Here is a 22,963-nt window from a genome sequence, read left to right on the forward strand (position 1 = left end):
GTATAAGAACTACGTTTGCCTCCTTCAGGTCATTCTCTACTGAGACCTCCACACACCTCCTATGATGATGTGTTGGTCCTCTGGTTAAATTCATATGATGGCTTTCTATCACCATTGTCAGGGATAGCCCGAGTTCCTTAATCTGTCCCCTACTCCAGATGCCCTACTACTCCTATTCAGCTCTTTCCCACTCCCTCCTTCTAGCACTGTGGACTCCAAGGCACCAAAGTGAGGAGCTCTTGACTTTCACTAGATTGTCTTACCCCAGGACCTTTCCTCCACCACTGCCATTTTTTCTCCCTACAGTGCCTTCCCCCTGACCTTATACCTGGACAACTACTGCTCACCATCGAAGACTCAGGGCAGACACCACCTCCTTTATGCTCTTCCCTGGTCTCCATCTTACCCTTGCCTTCATCTAACCATTACTGTATTGGGTATTTCCCAGAAGGCTCCTGTAGATGCTGCTTAAATCTCTGTCTCTTTCACAGAACTCACCTGGTTCCTCTAGATTTTATTTTTGTGTGTGGTCCTACCAGGTGCTATTGAAAGATAGGAATGGGTCACACTTATTTTTCTAGGCTCTTTCAGGAGCACCTCCACCCCCTCTTACCCAAAAGCTGTTGTACTCCACAGCCCATAACTATCAATAGAATTTGCCAAAGTCTGGACTTATCAATCTTACAAAACACACTGTGGGAAATGCCAATGGTTCATTCTAATATTGCGTATATGAAAAAGTTGCCTCTAACCTATCAAGGCCACAGTTCAACACTGAAGATACCCAATTTACATGATTAAACAGACCACTTAACATCTCACATTATGGCATCTATATTCATATGTATAATTACTTTAATTTTTTCTCTAATTATTTCTGTGGAACTGGAGTGAATTTTGCAAAACAAGAGGCATCTCTAGTTAAGGGAACTTCTAGGCTTTGAATGGTGATACATCTACTAAATTGTCGAGATCCCTTTCTGTGGGGTGCCTTATAGTAGTCTAAAGCACCTAGCACAGCTCTTAGCATTCAGATTAAAAGCAGTGTTCTCTTCCCTTTTCCTTCCCTGCACTGTCTTCTCTCTTGAGTCCCAACCCCTGCTCCAATAACCACGTGGAAACTCATTCTGTTATGTTCAAAACTAAACTAAGTTCCTACATTGCCCTGACCCATCTTTTCCCTGTCTTGAATTTGCATCTTGGTTAATGTCACTGAAGTTTACACAGAGGGTCTAGGTCAAAATTTTCTCAGTGACACTTAACTTTTTTCTGCCCCTCTCTCAGCACACCTCATCACTCTTCAGATCTTCTTCAGTTGTGCAGTCTATTAAGTGCCTGGTCATATGAGTTTGCACTCCCATCTCCACCTCCACATGCCTGTAATCTCTTGCCTAAACTATTTACATGGTTTTCCCTTTGCCAGGAATCTCTTTCCTTCAATAGATCTTCAAACTGCTTCCATACATCAGGCCAACTGAGACTTTAAAGTCTTCAACTCTTATCATCACCTGCAGAATGAATGGAAATGCAGTAGCATCACATATAAAGCTTTGCTCTCTGGGCCTCATATACATTTTCACCCTCATCCCTCTTTGTACTCCAAAGCATAGTCTCTGCTACAGCCAACTTTTTCTCAAAATGTCATGGTTTTCCAAGTATCCTTTCTACTTGCTGCTTTTTTTTTTTTTCTTTCTTGTTTTCTTCCCCTACTTGTGTGCCCTACCTAGAGAACCTCTGTTCTCTCAAAACCTTGTGAAACATCCTGTGGGATAATTGCATGACTACCTCTTCTTTCCTATAGTCCTCTCTTATCTCCAATCTCCCAAAAGAAGGCAAGTGTGCTGTCAGAGGACTTTCTTCTAACTCTATTAGTAATTCTCACTATATCACATTTGCTTATATATTTATAGCACCCACTGGGAACTCCCAGCAGCCAGGGGGTGGGTATCATCTCCATCTTTTTATTCAATGTATCTACAACAATGCCTGGCACATAGCAGTCAATAAATGTTTTTCAATAAACAATTGAATGATAAATATAGCAACATCAGAAAAGCAAAGCATTCATTTAACATCCCATAAATTATTTTTTCTTTTTATAGGAGGAAACGTGTGGCTAAAAGAATAATGAGAAACTGTAGTTTCTTATTTCCAAAATGATTAGGAGCTTATAAATATGCCCATAAAATTCATTCCTTACACAGTGGAGAAGATGGACATGAATTTGCAGATAATGACCTTGAAAAGAGATACTCCCAAGGGTTCTTTTGAAGGTTTACAGAACTACTGAAATAAAGAAAAGACCAATTGTAGAGACCACGAAGAAAGTCTCCAGAGGGGTATGGACAGAACAGTTATTTGGAGTAAACTATAAAGTTCTCCTTTCATGGGAGGACATTGGTGAGAAAATGAAAGACTGGTAATAAGAATGGGAGCAATAAGGAAGTAGTAGGGGATAAAAGGCCAGAAAAGGAAAACAAGTTCAGTAATGACATTAGAAGAGATATAAATGTGGGGAATATAAATAATCTTGTGAATGAGAAATTATCATTCTAAGATTTACTTCCTTAAAAATATTTTGAAAACAACGAGAGAAACATTAATGAGGTTTTTAAATGGAATCAGGAATTCCCTGCCCTTGACTGTGGTCAAAGAGCACATATTGAAATCCTTGTTTATGATGAAAGTACTTAACTGAGATGTGCACATGAAATGTATCAGAGTGCTTTATTCTCATGGGGAAAGCCAGCTTGAATTGAAAAGTTTGGACAATGAAGACTGATGTTGACAAGTCATAAATCACCAGGTGGAATTATGGATCAAATGGTACAGCCAATTGACCACCTAGTTATTAAATATGTATTTAAGAAAGAACTATTTTGGGCATCCAACTTGCTACATTTTGGATTCACATAGCCACTTCCCCAGAACACTGACCTACTTCCAGAAGATCTGTTTGGGAACAGTCTCCACACCCCTCTCTATTAGGCAGCAAGAATCCCCATTCTTCTTTGACAAATGTTTTCTTCTATAGTCTGGTTTGCCGCAAGTGGGGTGGTCCTCCTATGAAGAACCATTGTAGCCCATGCATTCGTTGGTCTACATCAGCATCATGTTTGAGGAACTGCAACTCCAAGAGCCAAGACATCTCCTCCCTTCCTCACTCTCATGCACATGGATCAATTACTGCAAAACCAACAGTGGCATCTCAAGGGTGGCAAGGAGTTGCATCAGACTGGGCAGGACCATCTGTGTTCATGAATGATACTGAGTCATAATGACAGAAGGCAAACAGCAGAAAATGGGCTAGTAGATTTTTCAAATTCTTCAGTTATCGCTGAAAGACGTTGCAACATATTACTGGTTCCCTCATTAATTAATGAATTAAATAGAGTCCTTGGTGGGGTTTATTTTCTATCTTCTTGTTTAGAGTAAAGATTGACCCTCTTTTCAAATGTATCTTTTAATACAAATAAATGAGATATTCATGCAATGGAGACATATGCCCAAAGCATGCATGTTAGCTCCTGCTGTAGGAAATGATTCCAGTCTCAGTCCTGTGACTATACTAAAGAAATGTTCATCAAGCAATTAGTTTAATGTCAGTCTCTGGATACAAAATCTTTTTAATTTCATGTTATTAAAATGATTTTGGTTTATGGAAATGAGCTAAAGGATCTAATCTTTCCTATTATTGCATGCTTGGCCCTTTACTAAGTAAACTTGGCATAATGTAAAGTAAACTGAAGTAAGACAGAGATTTATATCACCAGCAATAGAGAAGACAGGATCCATAAGTGGCTCTGTTGCTACAAATTCTGCATTTTTTTATTAATTGGCATCACAGGGCTGACAGATTGTAAAAATACCTCTAAGATGAAAACAAAACAAAACAAAACACCCTGAGCTGGAAACTGGCCTTGGCTCCGAAGCACTTTGATGAAGCCTGGGACCCATGGGAGGCGAGAGCTGTCAGAAGCAGTAATGTCCCCAGCTGAATTAAACACAAATCCTCTCTGGTAAAAAGAATCCTCCAAGTTTAGGCCTCCAAGTTTTCCATACATTTAGATCAACCAAATATACAAGTGAAAAAAATATTCAGGCATGAAAGTTGACTGAAATTGAATACAACCCCAAGAAATGTAAATGCTCATGGAATTTAAAGAACAGAATCATAAGAAAGAGGCATACATTAACTGCCCAAAATATTTAAAGAATTTAAAGTGAATTGTTAAGCTGGAAAATAGTTGGGGCCTGATGATCATAATCATAGTAATCATAGTCGTAACAACAGTAGCAGTAGGCAAAAAATAAAAGTAGTTTATATATAAAGGAATGACAGTTAAACCGGCAGCAGGCTTCTTTCTCATCAGCAATCATGAAAACCAAAAGCCAGTGGGATAATATCTTCAAAGTGTCAAGGGTTGAGGTGGGAGGTCCAACTAGGATTGTGTATCAAAAATTTCTATTTCTCAAGAAAGATTGAACAAAAATTAAAGACACCAGCAATGAATGAGTTCCAATTTCTCCACATCCTCATCAACACCTGTAGTTTGATAGCCAACCTAATAGGTGTTATATAACATTTTAGGAAAGGCAATTTCTATCTTCTTTCAGATTTGTTTACCCTAAGAAAGAATAAACAAACTAGAATGATTGTATATGTCTGTGTAACAGTCAGAAAATACCTGCTATCTACCCCATTGCACCTCAAACACTTATGCACCATTGGAAGAAAAAAATCCCCCACCAGAGCTTAAATTTTGAGGTGGGATATATATATGTGCATTCACATCAAAGTATGCTCAAAGTGTGAGCATGCAACAAAGGAGAAGGGGGAAATGTGGCTTTGTCTTAAGGGAATATTTATATAAATATGTTTTTCCATATTTCATCTTAGCGAAGACTAAGTGTATAATAAACATTCCAATTTTTTTAACCTTGACAAGAGACGAAGGAGCACATACATTCCAAACTCTTTCCTGTTTTTCCCAACCTTATCATTAGGCAAGTATGTTTTAAGTACCTGGAGACAAAGGAGAGCAAGAATCATCACCTGAATGTCCAACTCAGGAACAGAAGGACCCAGAGTACTGAATTGGGAGCAGTGTCTGCACCAGGGCCTGATAGGTTTCTTGGAGGATGAGTGAAAGGAAGTTAAAGTCATGTTCTTGGACACTAAAATGTAGATTCCTGAACAAGAAGAGTAGATCAAATCTTCTCCTAAACTTAGGATAGTGTGCCCAAGTCTACAGGAAACACATCTCAAGGTAGCAGAACCTTAAAGTCCTGGATACTGTCTTTGGATCCCTTTAGACACGAGCAGAAAGAAGACACTTGAATCAGTTTCATTAAAATGTCTACTGACTCCCAGAGAGAATGTTACACAACTGGCTCTGGGCTAGGGCTATTACAAAAGAAAGTGCTACAATTCCCTTTTGAAAAGGCTGCACACACACACCAAATTTCAAATGTCAACACTGGTGGAAGAGAGAATTATTTCATTGACAAGACTTGCAGGCTTGGAAACAATGATAGCAATTAGAGGAGTGTTGAATGAAATCCTGGAATGGAAGATAACATAGCTTTGTCCCTATAGGGAGCCACAAACAATCATGGAGAACGATCTCTGAGAATTTTCTAGGACCTTCTGGGGAAATTACAGAGACTTGAGAAGAGTCTCAGTGACTCTACAGGGTGAAGCCTGGGAACACCAAATCAATAAGGTCATTCCTTATCCTTGGAACTCCCTCCTTCTTAGGGTCTGAGCCTTGGGGAACACCCATGAGGTTTGCATCACCCTTTGACAGTCAGCTAATCCTTAACTTTCCACCTTTATTAAGGTTCATGCCGCCTGCATGAGCAATCAAATATGTGATTAAGAGATTCTACACATGTATCAAAGGGAAGATTTCAGATCAATGGAAAGTTTCTCACTCCGTTAAGATTAAAAAGACAGAAGAATGATCACTTTTCTTTTTACTCTCCACTATTTTTTCTTGATTTAAAATTATCTATATCTATAAATCATCTATCTATGTATCTATGTATCTATCTATGTATCTATGTATGTATCTATGTATCTATCTATCTATCTATCTATCTATCTATCTATCTATCTATCTATCATCTATCTACCTGTCACTATGGATGAATGTTTGTATCCCTCCAAAATTGGTATGTTGAAGCCCGAATCCCTATTGTGATGACATTTGGAGGTGGGGGCTTTGGGAGATTGATTGGGTTTAGCTGAGGTCATGAAGGTTGAGCTCTCATGATGGGATTAGTGCCCCTAAAAGAAGAGGAAAAGACCAAAATCCTCTCTCCACACTCGCGCAGAGGAAAGGCGTGTGAGCACACAGCAAGAAGGTGGCTGTCTACAAGCCAGGGAGAGAACTCTCACCAGACTCTGAATCTGTAGCACCTTTATCTTGCACTTTCCAGGCTCTAGAACTGTGAGAAATAAATGTTTGCTGTTTAAGCCACCCAGTTTATGGTATTTTGTTATAGCAGCCAGAACTGACTAAGATATGAATTATTTTTGTTACAAAATAAAGCCACCATTGAATCCTATCCAATCTCATTCCCCTTCCAGGAAATTATCTTGTTATCACTTTTATGTATACCCTTCTCAGGCTTTCTCTATGTATATTCTCATACTTATTTAGTGGCTCTTGGACATGTTACCTAACCTGTGTGCCTCAGTTTCCTCATCTGTAATGTGGGTAATAATAGTTTACATCTTACGGAGTTATTGTGAGTTTTAAATGAGATGGTTTATATAAAGCCATTAATACAGTGACTGGCACACAGAAAGTCTTCAAATATTTTTATATCTATATTTCTTTTTTATATTTCTGTGTATAGTTTGGTTTTATGAATCTTTATTTACACAAATGGAATCATGCTCTATACATCTTTATGAAACTTAATTTTTCATTTAGCAAGATATCCATGATGCCTTCTATGTCTAAATATATAGCTCTACCTCCTTCTTTGTAAGCACTGTGCGATATTTCATGGTATGAATAACCACAGATAATCTAACCGTTCCATTGCTGTTAAGGTTGTTATCAGTGACAGTGGCAGATACTGATTTAGTGAACTCTATTGTGTAAATGTGTAGATTCTTCTCCAGAACAGATACCTAGAAGAGAAATTTGTGTGTGGAAGGTGAAAATCAATACTAATTTTAGTAGACATTGCGATTCCTTAGAAAAAACAACCTATGAATTGGTACAGGAACAAAGTGTGCCTTTCCCAACCATATGAACTTAAGTTTTTCCACTTTGGTTTTGATTAGGCCTATGGATTCAGCTTGTAATACTTAATGTGAAATATGCAAACCCAATTGGTGAAATGTGTATGGCCCATTTGTCGCTGACACTTTTCACCCACACTGCATTTACAACAGTAACATGGGGTCACATTCCTTCCTCCTCGGAGCCATAGCTCTTGGCCCCTTCAAGAGTCTCTATCTCGGAGAGAGGGCACAGTTCAACGTGGAATATAAAATTGGAGATCATGTGGATTACTGGGAGGATTCCTAAAAATTCCCAGGAGTTAAGAACATAGTCATAGCAACCAGGGTTGTTATTACAAGAAAACAGAATAAAATCTGCTGGGGGCACTTAGGCTCCTTCTCCCTGCCTTCCTCTGTCTCACCCTGCTCTCCTGTAGCAGCTGGTAACATTCTGAAAAGAACTGGGGGACAGAAAGGCACACAAGCCATCTCTTCACGCGTGCCTTCCCCAGGTCTGCACCAAGCCATCAGAGTGAGAGTGTTCCTCTAGCAACCACCATCTATGTTTGAACTTTCCAGCCTCTGTTGAGGATTCCCTCTTATATGAATGTGTTGGGAAGCCATTCCTTTTCTAGAAGAAAATTTAAGTCTGATGACCAAAGAGACGAAGACCTTGACACATTATTTCCTCAGTAAAAGGCCTTTAAACATTTAAAATACATTTATTTTATGGCTGATCTGACTCTTCCTTTAAAACCTTGTTATCTTTCCATCTTTTCAAGCCCTCAAGCCTTCTTCACATTCGTCATATGGCTTCTTTCCAACTTTTCTGTATCCTCTTCGGTGTGCAACTAAGAATTTTTAAAACACCCAGTTCTGTAAAAATGTTGTGGGGTTTTTGTTTTTGCTTTGAAATACTTTGGGTGATTCTGATAAGTTTTTAAATTTTAAAAGCATGGTGATACCATACTTATTGATTTACTGAACATTTACTTTCAATTCTAAATGGTGTTTTGCTTTCACGGTCCTTTACTACCTCCTGTAAGTCATACTCTCCAAATAAGGGTGACACGCAGTAGAGGAGAAAGTGGAGAGAGGAATGAAGAAACACAGGCAATAAGCGAGAAGCTGAAATGTTTTTTTTTTTTAATGTTTCTCTAATTTTAGCTAGCTTATAATTAATAAATCACACGGAGTCATCTAACCTATTTGATTACACGAAGCACAATTTACAAGTTTAGCTTGGAGGCCACATCCAAAAGTTTCATTGCTCAAGAATAGATGTTCTTTGATATTTTTCTGGCTTGAATTTTTTTTTTTTCAAACAGTCAAGGTGAGTGTTTGCTTACATGTAATTTAGAGGTTTAGAGGCTAATGGTGGCCATGCACAATGGTTTGGAACTTGGAATTTTGGCGGAGGGAAGGAATTTGGAGGGAGGTTTTCCTCTCCACCCAACTTAATCTTAAAATTTCATATCCAGAGAGATAGATGAAGAAGCATAAGAGACCAAATGGCGGATTTCTTATTTATAAATTAGTCTGGTTGACATGAGTGAGATACGGAGAAGTGGTGTCTTGCTAAGACTTTTTCCCTGAACTCAGCCAATCACGGGGGATACCAGGCAGGTGCAGGTCTCCACCATGGGAGCCTACCCTGATGAACATCTCCCTTAGGGTGGTTCAATCCCAAAGGGAGAAGGAGGAAGCGACTGAACCAAGACTCAGAGGCCAGGACCACAACTCAGGAAATTCCTTCATCTGATAACAGGCGTGGAAAATATGTGTAATTGTCTCACCATAGCATTTGGCTCGCTGTTCTTTTGAATCGTGGTAAAATACACGATATTGAAATCCATCATTTCAATTATATTGGAGTGCATAATTCAGTGGCAATCAGTACATTCACAAAGTTATGCAACCATAGTCACATTACCAGACTATTTTCATCATCCCAAAAGGAAGCCTCATACCCATTAAGCAGTGACTCCCCAGTCTTCCTTCCTCCCAGCCTCCAGTGACCCCCATTCCGTGAACTGTCTGTTTGGACTTGTCTATTCTGGATGGCTCATGTAAATGGAATCATATAATGTGTGGCTTTTTGTGTCTGGTCTCCTTCACTGAGCATGGTGTCTTCAAGGTTCATTCTTGTTGCAGCATGTATAAGCACTTATTCCTTTTTAGGGTTGGATAACCTTCCAGTGTATAGCTATAAGGCATTTCATTTATCTGTGCATCTGTTGATGGACATTTGGTTTGCTTCTACCTTTTAGCTATTGCACATTGTCCTGCCATGAACATTTGTGTACAAGTTTTTGTTTGAATACCCGCTTTTGATTCTTTTGTATATATACCAGAAGTAGAATTATTGGGCTATATAGTAATTCTATAATTATCCTTTTGAGAATTATCAAACTATTTTCCACTATCTTCCATGAGATAAAGAGCCAGCCATGGAGCTAGACATGTTACCCCAGGGCTTAGTAAGGAATGACAAAATCAGTCCCTCCATGGCCAGCCAACATCCCAATAGCCCTTCCTTTAAAGTTTGTGTAAGAAGAACAAGGGGGAATTGTTGAAGTCATTGGCCTTGTAGAGTAGGTAAGATTTAAGGTTAAAAGGTGCGCCTGGGTGGTTCAGTCAGTTAAGCATCTGCCTTTGGTTCAGATCATGATCCCTGAGATCAAGCCCCATGTTGGGCTCTCTGCTCGGTGGGGAGTCTACTTCTCCTCTCTCCCTTTGCCTGGCTTGAATGTGCTCACTCTCTCTCTCTCCTCCCCTCAAATAAGTAAATAAAAATTTCTAAAAAGAAAGATTTAAGGTAAGAATGATTTTTTTCATCTTTTCTTCTAATAAAGATGTCTCTGCTCTTCCCTCTTCAGACAAGTAAGGGCAGAGCCAAAGGAATCATCACAGCAGGTCAGGGGTACTTGCAATGAGGGGCAATTGGCAAACATTCTCCAGTTGGATGTCTACCTTGGCGGTGGACTTGCTTGAATGACTGCGATTAGCAAAGGAAATGACCACAAGAGAGAGGGCAGGGTGGCAAGAGGCAGTGTCAATGAAGCAGTGCAGTTTGGCATGTCCTGGAGGTATATGTCTCCTGCATGGTCAAGTGGAAGGCACACAAGGTACCTGGGTCCAGCCCACCTTGCCCTGCTGCCCACTTTATTTTTTTTAATTTTTATTTATTTATGATAGTCACACACACACACACACACAGAGAGGCAGAGACACAGGCAGAGGGAGAAGCAGGCTCCATGCACTGGGAGCCTGACATGGGATTCGATCCCGAGTCTCCAGGATCACGCCCTGGGCCAAAGGCAGGCGCTAAACCACTGCGCCACCCAGGAATCCCCCTGCTGCCCACTTTAGAGAGAGGATCTGGGATGAAAATGCATGTGATTGTGTGTGGCAGAAACCAGCAGAGTGGACACACGATCCAGTACGGCAGGAAGTGTAAAGCTGGGAGGCTTCATGAGGCTCTTTTGGAAGCTTTGGAAGAGTCTGCATTTGGATGGCCACCTCGCAGAGGGCGGTGCTGCCAGCTGGTGTTAACCAAAGCAGCAGAGACAAGAAGAGTGCTGCCCACGGCCAGATCCTGAAGGAGAGACGTTTCCCTGAGAGGAGTAGAGCAGGCTTTCCTTCCTGGGTGATGACATCAGGCCTGGGTTTGAGATTGAAAATTTAAACCAGAGAGTACTTGTAATAACTCAAAGTGGCTAGAAACGTATGGAATCATCTATTTTTAAGGGGAAAGGAAATGGGAACCCAAAGGACTTAGCAGAAAGAAATATGTGGAGAGGAAAAAAAAATGTTTCATATTGAAAATACCTATTACACATGCACAGAGCACATCAGTGCCATTTTTCATAAAAAAGAGACCACACCTCATACTCTTTAGCAAACCACTTTATAAATAATTTATCTTTGTGTCATGTACACTGATCGTGCCCATAAAAATTCACCAGGGACATCATTTTAAATAGCAGAATAATATTCTGTGACATGCAGGAAGCACAGTTTAGAGTTGGACATTTAGAATGTTTTCTTTCCTATCTCATTAACGTATGCAGTGATAGGACAAATATACATGAATATTTGCACACATTCTGAAATAATTCCTCAGGAGGCAGTCTCGGAATAGAATTGCTGGATCCAAGGGTATACATGTATTCTCTGTCACTTCTATGCCTACCGACAACGTAGTGCTAATTTATGTGGCCACCAGCAGTAACAGCACCTTTACTTATTTTTTGGCCATTTAGGCCTCTTTGTGTATTGGCCTGTGACATTATTTCATCATATTTGCATGAAGCAGACTGGCCAATGGCACTTAAAGAGTATACAGCTCTGCACTTACCTAGCCACGTGGAATGTCGGCCCTCTTTTTGGTTAAGGAGATCCTCACTCGCTCACTACTGCCCTACGCCTTTTGAAAGGTTAACCAGATATGCAGCAGTTCATGGAGGGCTGGTCTTCTCCTTATAGAGAGTTTGAAACCTGTCCTTGGATCAGCCAGCTGATTAGTGCGTGGACTTCCAGGGTAGCCTAATTCCACTACTCAGTTCTGCCCCACCACCCATGGATTGTTTTGTCAAGGGAAATCCAACACGATGTCATCATCATATACCAAGGGAAATGATAAGTGACAGCTCTGTGAAATCTGTCACGTGTTACAGAGAGGATTCTGTTATTAGTTCATATGGTCTCCTTTGTAGGAAGAGTCTTGGCCGGATCGAGGGAGGAAGTTGTTTGCCTCACTCTAAGAAACCGTTGTTCTCTTTCTGAACTAATTTGGTTTAACCTTGTGGACACCGTGAAGCATTAACAACCTAAAATCAGTTTTTAGCCTGACCGTTAGCAGGAGGGAAAGATTTCAAGGTATCACGCTTTTGTTCTGGTCCGGGGCTACCTGGTTTAACCTCTCAGGTATTTTATTTCTTATCTGGAGCTATAAGATAGTTCCCTGGTCCTCCCTGGGTCCTCTTTTGAATAAGTTTGGACTAAATAAGGTGGCAAAAAGCTAAATCCATCAAAAACAAGAGAAGTGGGCCAAGGTAGCAGGCATCCTCTTTCTAGGGACAGAGGCAGATAGATGGGTGGACCCTGGAGGAAGAAGTTAGTAATCTGGGCTAATTAAAGGCAGTTAGATGCTATAACTGTTAGGGGCTGTTAGGGACTTTTTTAACTAGAAAGATGAGTAGCTTTGCTTTGATACTTTGGTGAAGAAATCACAGGCTGCGTGATGGGGGAGCAGCAGCTTAGAAATGCCCATGTGCCTCTTGGCTGGAAAAGCTATGTGAGGCCCAAATGAGAAGCGACAGAAGGCTGGTTGCTCAGGACCCACTAGCTCTAAATTCCATATCCCAAAAATGAGGGATTAGCTTCCCTCAGATCTCCTCTGCACTGCTCCGTGGGGATCTCGGAAGGGAGAGGGTAGAGTGAGAAGCAGGGAGGCAGGGGCAGGACGCCAAGAGGTACTGCTCAAAGAAAAGTGTGTCCGCGCCCAGAGCACCCCTCGCTCCACATTTGTTGGCAAGCGTGATGGCAGACAGCAAGCTGGAGTGCACAGCCCACCAACTTCATGCTCTTTGGACTCTTGAAGTTGTTCATTTCCTCCCCATCCTCGTTGGAGACCATTTCTTCACAGATAAGAGCAGTTTTAGACTTACAGTCAGCTTTCTAGAAGGATGAATCCGTGACTCAACAAAAAGAAAATGATTAAAAGGGAGGGAGAGAGAGCAAAGAAAACGTGCTGGAGTTGGGTGGGAGGTGTGGTCTGCATCCTGGCTGCCTATGCACAAACACAGATTCTTCACTTCACTTGGGACGGTTATGAGGGGTAACAGTTAGCTACCCCAAATCACAGAGGCTTAAAACAAGGGAGATTTTTTTCTCATTCACCTACTAATGGTCGTGTGGGGGTTCCACTACAGATGTTCTCAATCCACGACTCCAGCTGAGGAAGCAGCCACTACCTGGAACATTGCCCCATGTACTGGCACAGGATACCAAGGTCACGGGGAAGCTCACACTGGCCCTAATGGGCTGGCCAGAGTTGGCCCTCACGTCCCATTGGCTGAAGCAAATCTTATGGCCACTAACTAACTTTCAGCAGATGAAGGAGATTCCTTCCGCCCAGAGGGAGAGTCAGCATATCTGGGATATTGCTATCCCATCAACATCATGTCCTTGGGTTCTGATTCAAATATCAAGTCCTGTTATACTTGCTACAACCTTTGAGGAACTCTTACGAGGGCCCCCGATACTGCCACAGGGGAATTTGTCTTACAGAGTTAGGACACTCTAGGGGACCACTTCGCCTACAAAATGTTCCAGATCTAATAGAAGAAACTGTGCTCTGGGTTCATAAATCCTTTAGATCTTTCATCCAAAAGAGTGAGAGGGTAAGAGCAGCCAAGAATATTGGAAAAAAAGAAGAAAAATTAGCGAAAATGAATTTGTAATAGGACAACAAGACGAATTCGTCCTTACGTGTGAGATTCCCATTGGCTAAGTCTTGGTGAAGCTGGACGCAGGAACGGAGAGGGGACTCCCAGACAGACATGGGGGGGGAGGACACGTGAGTTTGCCCCTGACAGACACAGATATTCTGGGAGAAGAAACGGAACAATAGGCAGGAGAAGCAGGAGCTGGGAAACCAGAGGGAAGTTGTTTAGATTGTGGGGAAACTGAGTTCAAGGTGTACTTGTTTCAATTTTATTAGAACTTAGAAGAGGTTGTCTCGAGACTGCCTCTGCACCTACCCAGTGTGACGATCCAACATACCATGCCTGATTACACTTTGGTGAGTACGCTCAATTTCTCACAGTAAGGTCAGGTGGGCACAGGCCCTGAGGGTGGCCCCCTGAGGCCAGTGGGACAGCTGTGGGGTCCCCGAGATGGAGGCAGCCCAGAGCCCTGTGCATTGATTGCCTGGCCCAGAGGAGGACACCTGGAGGATGTGGCACTAGTCCTGAGGTGTTCGTGGCACTCATGCATTAACGGGGGCCAACTCATGTTCCACCTGGGACCAGCTTGAACTGCAAGTGACCAGGAGAACAAATGGCATCATCCGGAGGAGCCAAAGAGAAACTAGCCAGCCACGAGGCACAGCAGGCCACCTTCACCCACCCAGACACTATCCTACGGAACCGAAAGAGGAAGGGAGGGGCCACAAAATAAAGGGTTTTTATGCAAAAGGAACTGAGTTGTTTAGAGGATAATCAACTTAGGGGGTCAGAGGGAGATCACTCAGTAGAAAAAGAGTATCACAAAGGTCAGCTCACCTAGGCTGCTCATTGTTACCCTGGCTGCACACTGCCTACTGGAAGCGCCTGGGAGCTTTCAAGGCTGTGAACAGCCCACGCCCAGCCCAGCCCTTAAATCAGAACTGCTGGCGGTGGGCTTGGGTATGGGTGTGGGGTCATACGTGTGCAGGGTCACATCTGTATGCAATTTCCCAGTGTTTATAATGTGTAAGCAGGAACTATCTAATCAACATAAACCATGTCATTAAAGGGCAGACACATTAAATGCCCCGGTAGACACTCGGGGCTTGTGGGATCTGCTCCAGAACGGGTGCTCTCTGCTCCTGTTCACCAGCCAGAGGTGCCTAGGACCCAACACCCTGGTTCTGGCCTTGGGCCCCACGCTGTGACTTCAGACCCCTTCTTTTCTCCTTGACTCGGTCTCCAGCACTGCCACCCCCATTTGGTTTGACCCAGCCCTGGCCCCTCGTCACCTCCTCTGGCCCCACAGGCAGCTCGCCCTAGGTCCGCCCAATGACCTGGATGGAAAACAGAGAGAGGTAGACAAGAGATCCCGACACCCATGGTGACAAGGGTCACGTGGAGCTGGTCAAAGCATGAGCATTCCTTCGGTGAACCCGTTGATTCTCACTGTGACAGGTACCAAAACATGGGCCCATTGTCATCAGATCTCCTGTGGAAGGGGAGCTAGAATTCTAGATAGACTCTTACCTGATGTTTTCTGATATTTAAATATCAATTTAGTTTTTCTTTAAAAAAAAAAAAACTGTACATGCTGGAGAGAAAAACAAAAACAAAACTATTGAAGGGCCAGACCCTGGTCAGCTGGAGATGGGGAGCAGGCTCCGGCTGCAAGAACCTTCCGGAACAGCAGGGATTGCTGGAGGAAGGATCTGCTGGGGCTAGGGCTCTCCCCGCCTTTTCTGGTCAGGTGGGTCACGAGGCAGACAGTCAACTGTTTGAGCAGGCGGCCGCTGCACTGAAAGTTAGTCTTCCCGAGGGGCAGCGTTTCAATAAGGATAATAAAAAACCAACAGCAAAAACAACAGCGACAATTACAGTTTGGGTTTGCGTACCTGCTTTAGAGAGGCCCTGAAAGCTGTAGCCCTGTGGACAGCTCTCCTAGGGAAGAAAATGGCCAGCCCTACTTTCCTATTATGGCTGGAGACACCCACGTGGAGCAAAAGAGCTACTGATTTGACCAAAAGTCCCACATGTTTCTCAGAGGTGGAGAAAAATCTGGGCTTCCAGACAGTACTTTGTTCATTAATTTGAATCTGGATTAAAAAAAACCTTCTCGTGTGGTGTATTTGCTCATGTCATCTCTGTGACTCTCAGATGCCTGCCAACCCATCCACGTTGCACCCATCACCCTGGGCCAAGTTCAAGGTCAGCTACTTTCCCTGGAAACCTCCCCGGCCACTCCCGGCCTCGCTGGCCCTCCCACCTTCCTCCGCACCAGGGCATTTGCACGAGCACAGTTCATCTAGCAATTAGTCATCCCGTCAGCACAGGGATCTTAGCGCCTTGTGTTTTTATTTAGCTTTTTAAATGATTCCTGGTAATTTCTTCAGGGCTGGGATGGAATCCCTATCCAACGGGCTTTGGGCAGCCCCCAGGGCCCTGGACAGAGCAGGCCTCACAACAGCCCTGTGCACTGGTGTATCATCGCCCTGACTTTCAGTTCTCCACAGCAGCGGGGTTGGGGAGAACAGAGCTGGGACCCACACCCCTGAACCAGCCTCTAGCTACTCTGAGGCTCAGTTTCCTTACCTGTAAACTGGGGATAACCGTACCTACCTCTGGGGCTGTGAGGAGGAATATGACTGGATGTAGATAGTGCTGGAACATTACGCAGCACTCTGTGAGCATTACCTACATGCTAGAGGCTTTTTTATTGTTACAAATTATTATTATTATTATTATATATTATTATATATTAAATTATTATTATTATTATATAATATTACAAATTATTATTACCTCATTATAAGGAGGTTCTAAGGTGCTCTAGTTAGAGCAGTAAATCTCATCATTTTAGATCCCATACTTATATTGTGGGACATCTCACTTAACAGGATATGCCCTGGTTTGGGCTTACATTTATTCATCTCTTCTTTAAATATATATATATATATTAAACATATATAACATATATTAAATCTATACTTTTATATATATTTCTATGGGTCTAACATATAAGGAAATAACAGCGAATAAAATGGGTGGGGCCCATGTGCATGCCAGGCACATCCAGTGTGGCAGAGAATAAGGATGCTAAACCAACTATTACAGATGGGATACGTTTTGAGAACAGAGAGACAGCAAGTGCTACGAAGGGCAGGACAGAGGGGGCTAACCCGATCCAAAAGAACTGGGAAGACCTCCTCTAACCTTCAAAAATTGTCATAAAACTTCCACCATTATAGATGGCCAATGGATACTGGTATTGGTAGAAATGCTCACCTTGAAGCCTGACCTGTCAATGGTTGAAATACATTGACCAAAACCAAAAGCAGTAACAATTCCAACAGCTTTCACCCTTGCTGGTGGAGTTTAGAAGCGGATAGAGAAGGAATTCATGGGCACTCAGCCCCCATATAACACATGCCAACCACCTCCAGCCATGTCCCCACCAACCCTACCTGCTGACAACTGTAGTATTGGCCACATATTCCAGAAGATACCTAGAAGCATCAGAAGAACTGGGAAGTCCCATCCTGGGTGGCAATCAAATACAGAGACTTTTGTGAGTGGCTGGGTGCCCTCTGTCAGCTGTTCTGTCTCCAGCCCAGGCTCTCCTGAAAGCCACTGGTGCCCTCTGTCGTAACCCCTGGGCTCTTACCAGCAGCGAGCAAAAATAAAGTGGAGGCGTTGGAACCGCAGCAGGGATAGAGGAAGAGGGCTCTGTTGGGGTGTCACCTAGAAATTACATAGTACAGCTTCCTGCTCTAGACTTTGGAATCCTCACTTTTAGGGGGGAGATTGAAGCTCCTGGCCTCCTGGTGAGTCACTTAGGTTGATGTTATTCACCTTTGGATATTTCACAGCCACCTGAGTAACCTGCCACAACACACGGGACTGACCCCTAAACCCAATATTTTTTGAGGTTATAAAACATTCCACTACCTTTTTCTGCTATATAACATTTCAAATGTCAGCACTTTTCTAGCAAGACCCTGGTCTAGAAATTGAAGTTCACACATGCTAAGGGAATGGCTGCTGGTTTAATCATTTCAGTCCTACTAGAAATACCAACATGTTTGGGCCTCTTTCAAATCATAATAATACGTTGGGTTTGTTTTTGACATTTCATCTGAGATGCTCCAAAAGTCTGTGGAAAATGCAAACCCACCAAACTCTCCTTGCCCTCAGGAAGAAAAAAGGAAGTTTTGAATTCTCCTCTGGTTATAAATATAAAAGTAGATTCAGGAAGAGAAAAGAAACCGTTGCTTGGTCAAGGCTTCCTGGTTGCTGGGAGCAGGAGGCAAACATGGTTGAGGGCAAAGGGAGAGTGATCCAAGCCAAAGCCAGACAGGCAGCAGAGCTGGACCTCACAGAGGGATTGGGAGGATTGGGCTACCAATCTTGGTCTCACACCAAGGCCAAGGAAGGGTTTTCAGTAGAGGTTTGGCTGAGGAGAATGTATTGAAATTGCATTTTGAGGGCATCTGGATGGCTCAGTGGTTGAGCATCTGCCTTTGGCTCAGGGCGTGATCCTGGGGTCCCAGGATCGAGTCCCACATTGGCCTCCCTGCAAGGATCCTGCTTTTCCCTCTGCTTGTGTCTTGCCTCTGTCTGTGTGTCTCTCATGAATAAATAAGTAAAACCTTAAGGAAAAAAAATTGCATTTTTAAGCCCTCACTATCCCATGGAAGGTGAACTGAGGGGAAGGCCACATGTATGAAAGACCAGCAGGAAGGCTAGTGCAGGAGCCTGGGTGAGAGGCACGGGGCCTCTGTGGGTGCTCACAGCGGCCTCGCATCAGGACAGACATGGGTGCATTTCAGAGCACAGATCCGTAGGGCTTAATGATGACTTGGCTTAGGGGAATCAGGAGAAGACAGTGTCAAGGATGACATTTAAGGACTAGGAGAAAAAGATGTGACACTGAGAGGCCAGGGGGCAACCACAGGGTATGTGGTGCCATAGATGTCCGGGAGTAGAGACTGAATATTCTCCTAAGAGGTTATAATAATATCTGCAAAGTGACTATTTCTGTGCACTCTGTGGATGGTGTCTGGCCTCCATGCCCTAAGATTAAACTAACTGAATACAGTCTCAGTTCCAGCTGGGTGCCAGGCGTCATAGATCCGATGTCATCTGCACCACTCAAGCTGACACTCTACAATGCAAATGGCTCTGTCAGGCCGTCTGACTACTGCTCCCCCTTTCAGAGGAGGAAATGGGGACTCAGAATATAGAGGGGCAGAAAGCTGCTCGGCTGCTCATTGCAGAGCCTGGCCTCTACTCCAGATCTCTCTGACGCCAAAGCCCAAGCGCTTCACCACACGATTTTGCTCTCCTTCATAAAGAGTCTAAACATGAAATGCCCAGGAATTTGACTGAAATAAATAATTGAGCTTCACAGGGGGAAAGAAATTATTACAAACTGTATTTCCGAACCAGCCAGCAACTTTCCAAATACATGTTATTGGTCACTGGGGTTCTGGATGACACACCATGCCCGGATCAGCACAACATCATGTGCTGTTTATTAGAAAAACAACTCCCACTGCAGCTCACCAATTGGTGTGTGTGCAGCCTCTGAGTTAGGAAGAGCAGCACACGTACCCCTGTTAGGCAATGGAAAAGTAATGATCTGCCTCATTGAGAGAGAACAACTTACTTCTTCCTCTAAATGAAATATTATTAGATTTTGAAGTGCGTTAATGTAAAGGAAATGCACAGAGGAAATGCTTTTTGCAGCCTCTACATGTGCTGAACACATGGCCGGTACCCCCAGGTAGTTCCAGCTCACCTTTTGGCCAATGCCTGAGAAGGAGCTTTGGTTGAGGGAAGCTGAGTCCAAGATATTTGTAGGGAAACACTGCAGAGACCACCTGGGGGCAAGGGGCAGTAGATACAGCCTTTAATGAAAAGATGAGGAACTCATTGACTGAGGCAGAAACTCGGGCGTGTGCGAACATACATGAACATACATGTGATAGGGATGACGGTGGTGGTCTTTTCTTTCAACAGCTTTCTGGGTTCCACATGGCTACATGCTAACAGAGACACGGCAAAGGGACCCAAGGTCTGGGTCTGAATAACAACTTCCCTGATTGATTGCAGACTGAAGATTCCTTGGCGCAGAGAAGATTGGGGGAAGGAGACAAAAGGACACCGGATGGTGCAGGCCACTCTGAGCATTTGCCGGACTGGCTCGAACAGTGAATAGTGATTTATCCAACAAGAGCCTTGAGGTTGCTTTTAATTCCACAAAAGTGTAAGTCTGTGAAATCGATGAAGCAGGAGGTAGCAAAAGGAGACGTGGCGAGAGCAGAAGCCACTTTGCTCTCGGACCCGAAAGGGAAATAACCCGAAATCCCAGGACATAACAGACGTTGCTTCCCTTTCCGGTCCTAGATTTGAGGCACCCCAATCAAGCCCTATCTCCAAAATGGTGCACCCCAACCTCTTCTGATTGTTCCCTGTTTGGTTCAGAGGGGACACTGTCCTCCTTTTTTCCTCATCTGCTGCAAGGCTCTCTCTCCTACTGGAGCGTGTCAGGGTGAAGGGGTGCTGGCCCCGCTGGGTGTGCCATCTGGTGGAGGCACTGAACACAATGCAGATCCAGACAGAAATCAGCCCCCCTAAGCAGAGGGTTGCAAAGGATGCCGCTTATTTTGGTTGTGCCCACTCCTTACCATAGGTTCTTGGCTTCACACCAGTGAAAGTCCGCTGATTCAAATATTTGTATAGGATAAAACTGAGACTCTAAACTCCGTAATGAGAATTGTAGCTATTTCTCAATCTTCTCAAGATGTATACATAAAAGCTACTGCAAATTATACATATATAAACTATACGTTAAAATCCCTAGATTTATTCTGTCCCTAGAATAAATAATCCCTAGAAAGGAATAAAGTGGGGATGAAATGAATCCTTTTCATAAATAGGAATGTAATCATGTCTGAGATTTCGCTCTCTAAATGTCTATGTTTTCCCAGTGGTTTTTGTTGTTGTTGTTGTTGTTTGTTTTAATTTTTTTTAAAGATTTTATTTATTTATTCATGAGAGGGAAGCAGGGACACAGGCAGAGGGAGAAGCAGGCTCCTTGCAGGAAGCCCAATGTGGGACTCAATCCCGGAACCCCGGGATCACGCCCTGAACCAAAGGTGGACGTTCAACCGCTGAGCCACCCAGGTGTCCCTTGTTTTAAATTTTAAGGGAAGTCAAACATTGCTAGGAGGACCACAGATGAAAATTAAGCAAGATCCTATCACATGTCCAGTTAAAAAGAAGATTTTTAGCTATACTGAAAATGACCAAAGAAGTCTGACATTGGCCTCATGCCTCACCCCAGGGAAGGCCCAGCAATAGCAGTAAGTGATGGTGACATCACCTTGAAAGGCTTGTCTGCACCATCCCTAAAGAAGCTTCTTCAGCAAGAAATCCTAATAATGGATGGAGAACAACATCCAAACCTTTTTGCTGGAACTGTCACTGCCTCTAGCTGACATTGTTCATGACTTGTTTATTCTACAAGTTCTTTTTAAATATTTGATATTTCATGAAATAGTTGCTACAGCAAGAAAAAGACAACATATTCTTGACAATGCATTTTTTTATTTAAAAAAATCATTTTAAGTGTTTTGTTTTTTTTCCTTTCGAACCCACTATTTTTCTAGGATTCTAACTTTCGCACCGGTCAAGATTTTATCATTATATCCAGTGAACTCTAATGGGGATACAGTGGTTTCTGATGTGAATCTCCAGTTCCTTCACAGTAAGGAACTGGGGCTAAAAGCAGGATGAAAGGTGAGTTCTTATTCGGTGTAGACATTGTGTGTCCTCTATTACTCAACACTGCTGGGCCTGGTGTGTTGGGAGGTCCCTTTTTTGTTTCGGAGACCAGATGACTTAATCTTTTGCTTAAAGAGGAGTCTCTAGATGGAGTTCTATGCATGCCTTTGTTGGCATCCATTAAACTTTGTCAATTTTAGCCTTACCTCTCCCGTGCTATGGGCTTCCACCTCCAGCTTGAGAGGTCTGGGTCTGATTTCTCTCTCTGGGTTTGGAATTCTCACTGCAGGATGGGAAAAGGTTGTAAAATACACCACGCAGGTGTAGTCATGTACTGCTTGGAGTCATAACTGCGAATGGATCCTTTCTTATGCAGAAACATGGTGGCCAGACATGATCAGTGTAACAATAAACAGCACTTCTGTTTCCGCTCTGTCCCAAACAGTAGCTCAGTATACAACTGCTTAATCACTTCACGCTCAATATTATGTATTACATCATACTAACACCTCCTTCTAGTTTCATCCAAAGATAGTGCAAATTGCAGGAACACTCCATCTTGCCTTCTCACGTGGCCTCCCCAAGAACATAGCACTTCCATTTCAGATGACAAACAAGACTGGTCTCCAATCTTCTTTGAATGGCAGGCCTGGCATGGTCACTTCACAAGAGAGCTGTCAGCTCTTAACTGAAAATCACTCCTTGAAGGGATTTATAACTCTGCTATAAAAAGCTTTCATTTCAGCTAAAACTTGTACTTTCTTTCAAGTTTTATGACAAACACTCACAGGCAAAAGCAAGGATGTACTCATGAGCGCAATATGCTTGCACACATGTATGCACATGGATGCACGTGCGCATGCACACACACCAACCCTATCCCCTATTCTCTTATGAAAAAAGAAAAATGAATTTTTCAGAACATCCTAAGGCAGTTGAAAGTAAGTGGAGGCCATTAGACACCTAACTTTAAGAACTGCCCCTTGACACTGACTTTGAGTGTCAGCACGTCTATTTGGGATGATGCGTGTTTGATTGTTCTTTTTAGTCTTATACTATTGTAGTGTCTTGCATCCCTGATCTTATTGATGGCAGGAATGTAGCAACCAATTCTAATTCCATTAATGGCAAAAGAGAAACCAATTCCACAATCTTGCCAAAATGTCTAGCCTCTTGGGTTCAGCCTTCTTCCTGCCACTCTTACACATAAATAACCCTCTTTCCATTATGGTGGCACACTTTCCTCCTCCCAGTGCCATATGATGGAGGGCTAACAGGTAAGCTGGATGGGACCTATCTGGTCTTGCTGCCATGATACATGCAGAAATTGAAAAGAAATGTACTCCTTATGCCAAGAGGTTCAGGCTTCCCAACCAGACACAGACACAGGGCTCTGGTCTCTACATTGGTTTCTGAGTTCCTGGGTTTCAGTTAGGACTTGCTTCATCCTGGAGAAGAGCCAAAGTATAGATGAAAATCC

The 22,963-nt window shown here is 43.0% G+C and overlaps 1 long non-coding RNA gene across 5 annotated transcripts in view; it reads left to right on the top strand.

The window, feature by feature from the left end:
- Positions 1 to 22,963, top strand: part of LOC144293049 (uncharacterized) — a 111,142-nt gene that overhangs the window by 50,755 nt on the left and 37,424 nt on the right. For 4 of the 5 annotated variants that reach the window (XR_013360531.1, XR_013360528.1, XR_013360529.1 and 1 more), the window contains exons 2-3: positions 19,717 to 19,963; positions 21,369 to 21,498. This is a non-coding gene — a long non-coding RNA (uncharacterized LOC144293049). Of the gene's footprint in view, positions 1 to 19,716; positions 19,964 to 21,368; positions 21,503 to 22,963 lie in introns of all 5 variants that reach the window. The other variant, XR_013360530.1, reaches the window with a different exon arrangement.

Source organism: Canis aureus, chromosome 21, assembly GCF_053574225.1.
Source record: "Canis aureus isolate CA01 chromosome 21, VMU_Caureus_v.1.0, whole genome shotgun sequence".
NCBI lineage: Eukaryota > Metazoa > Chordata > Mammalia > Carnivora > Canidae > Canis > Canis aureus.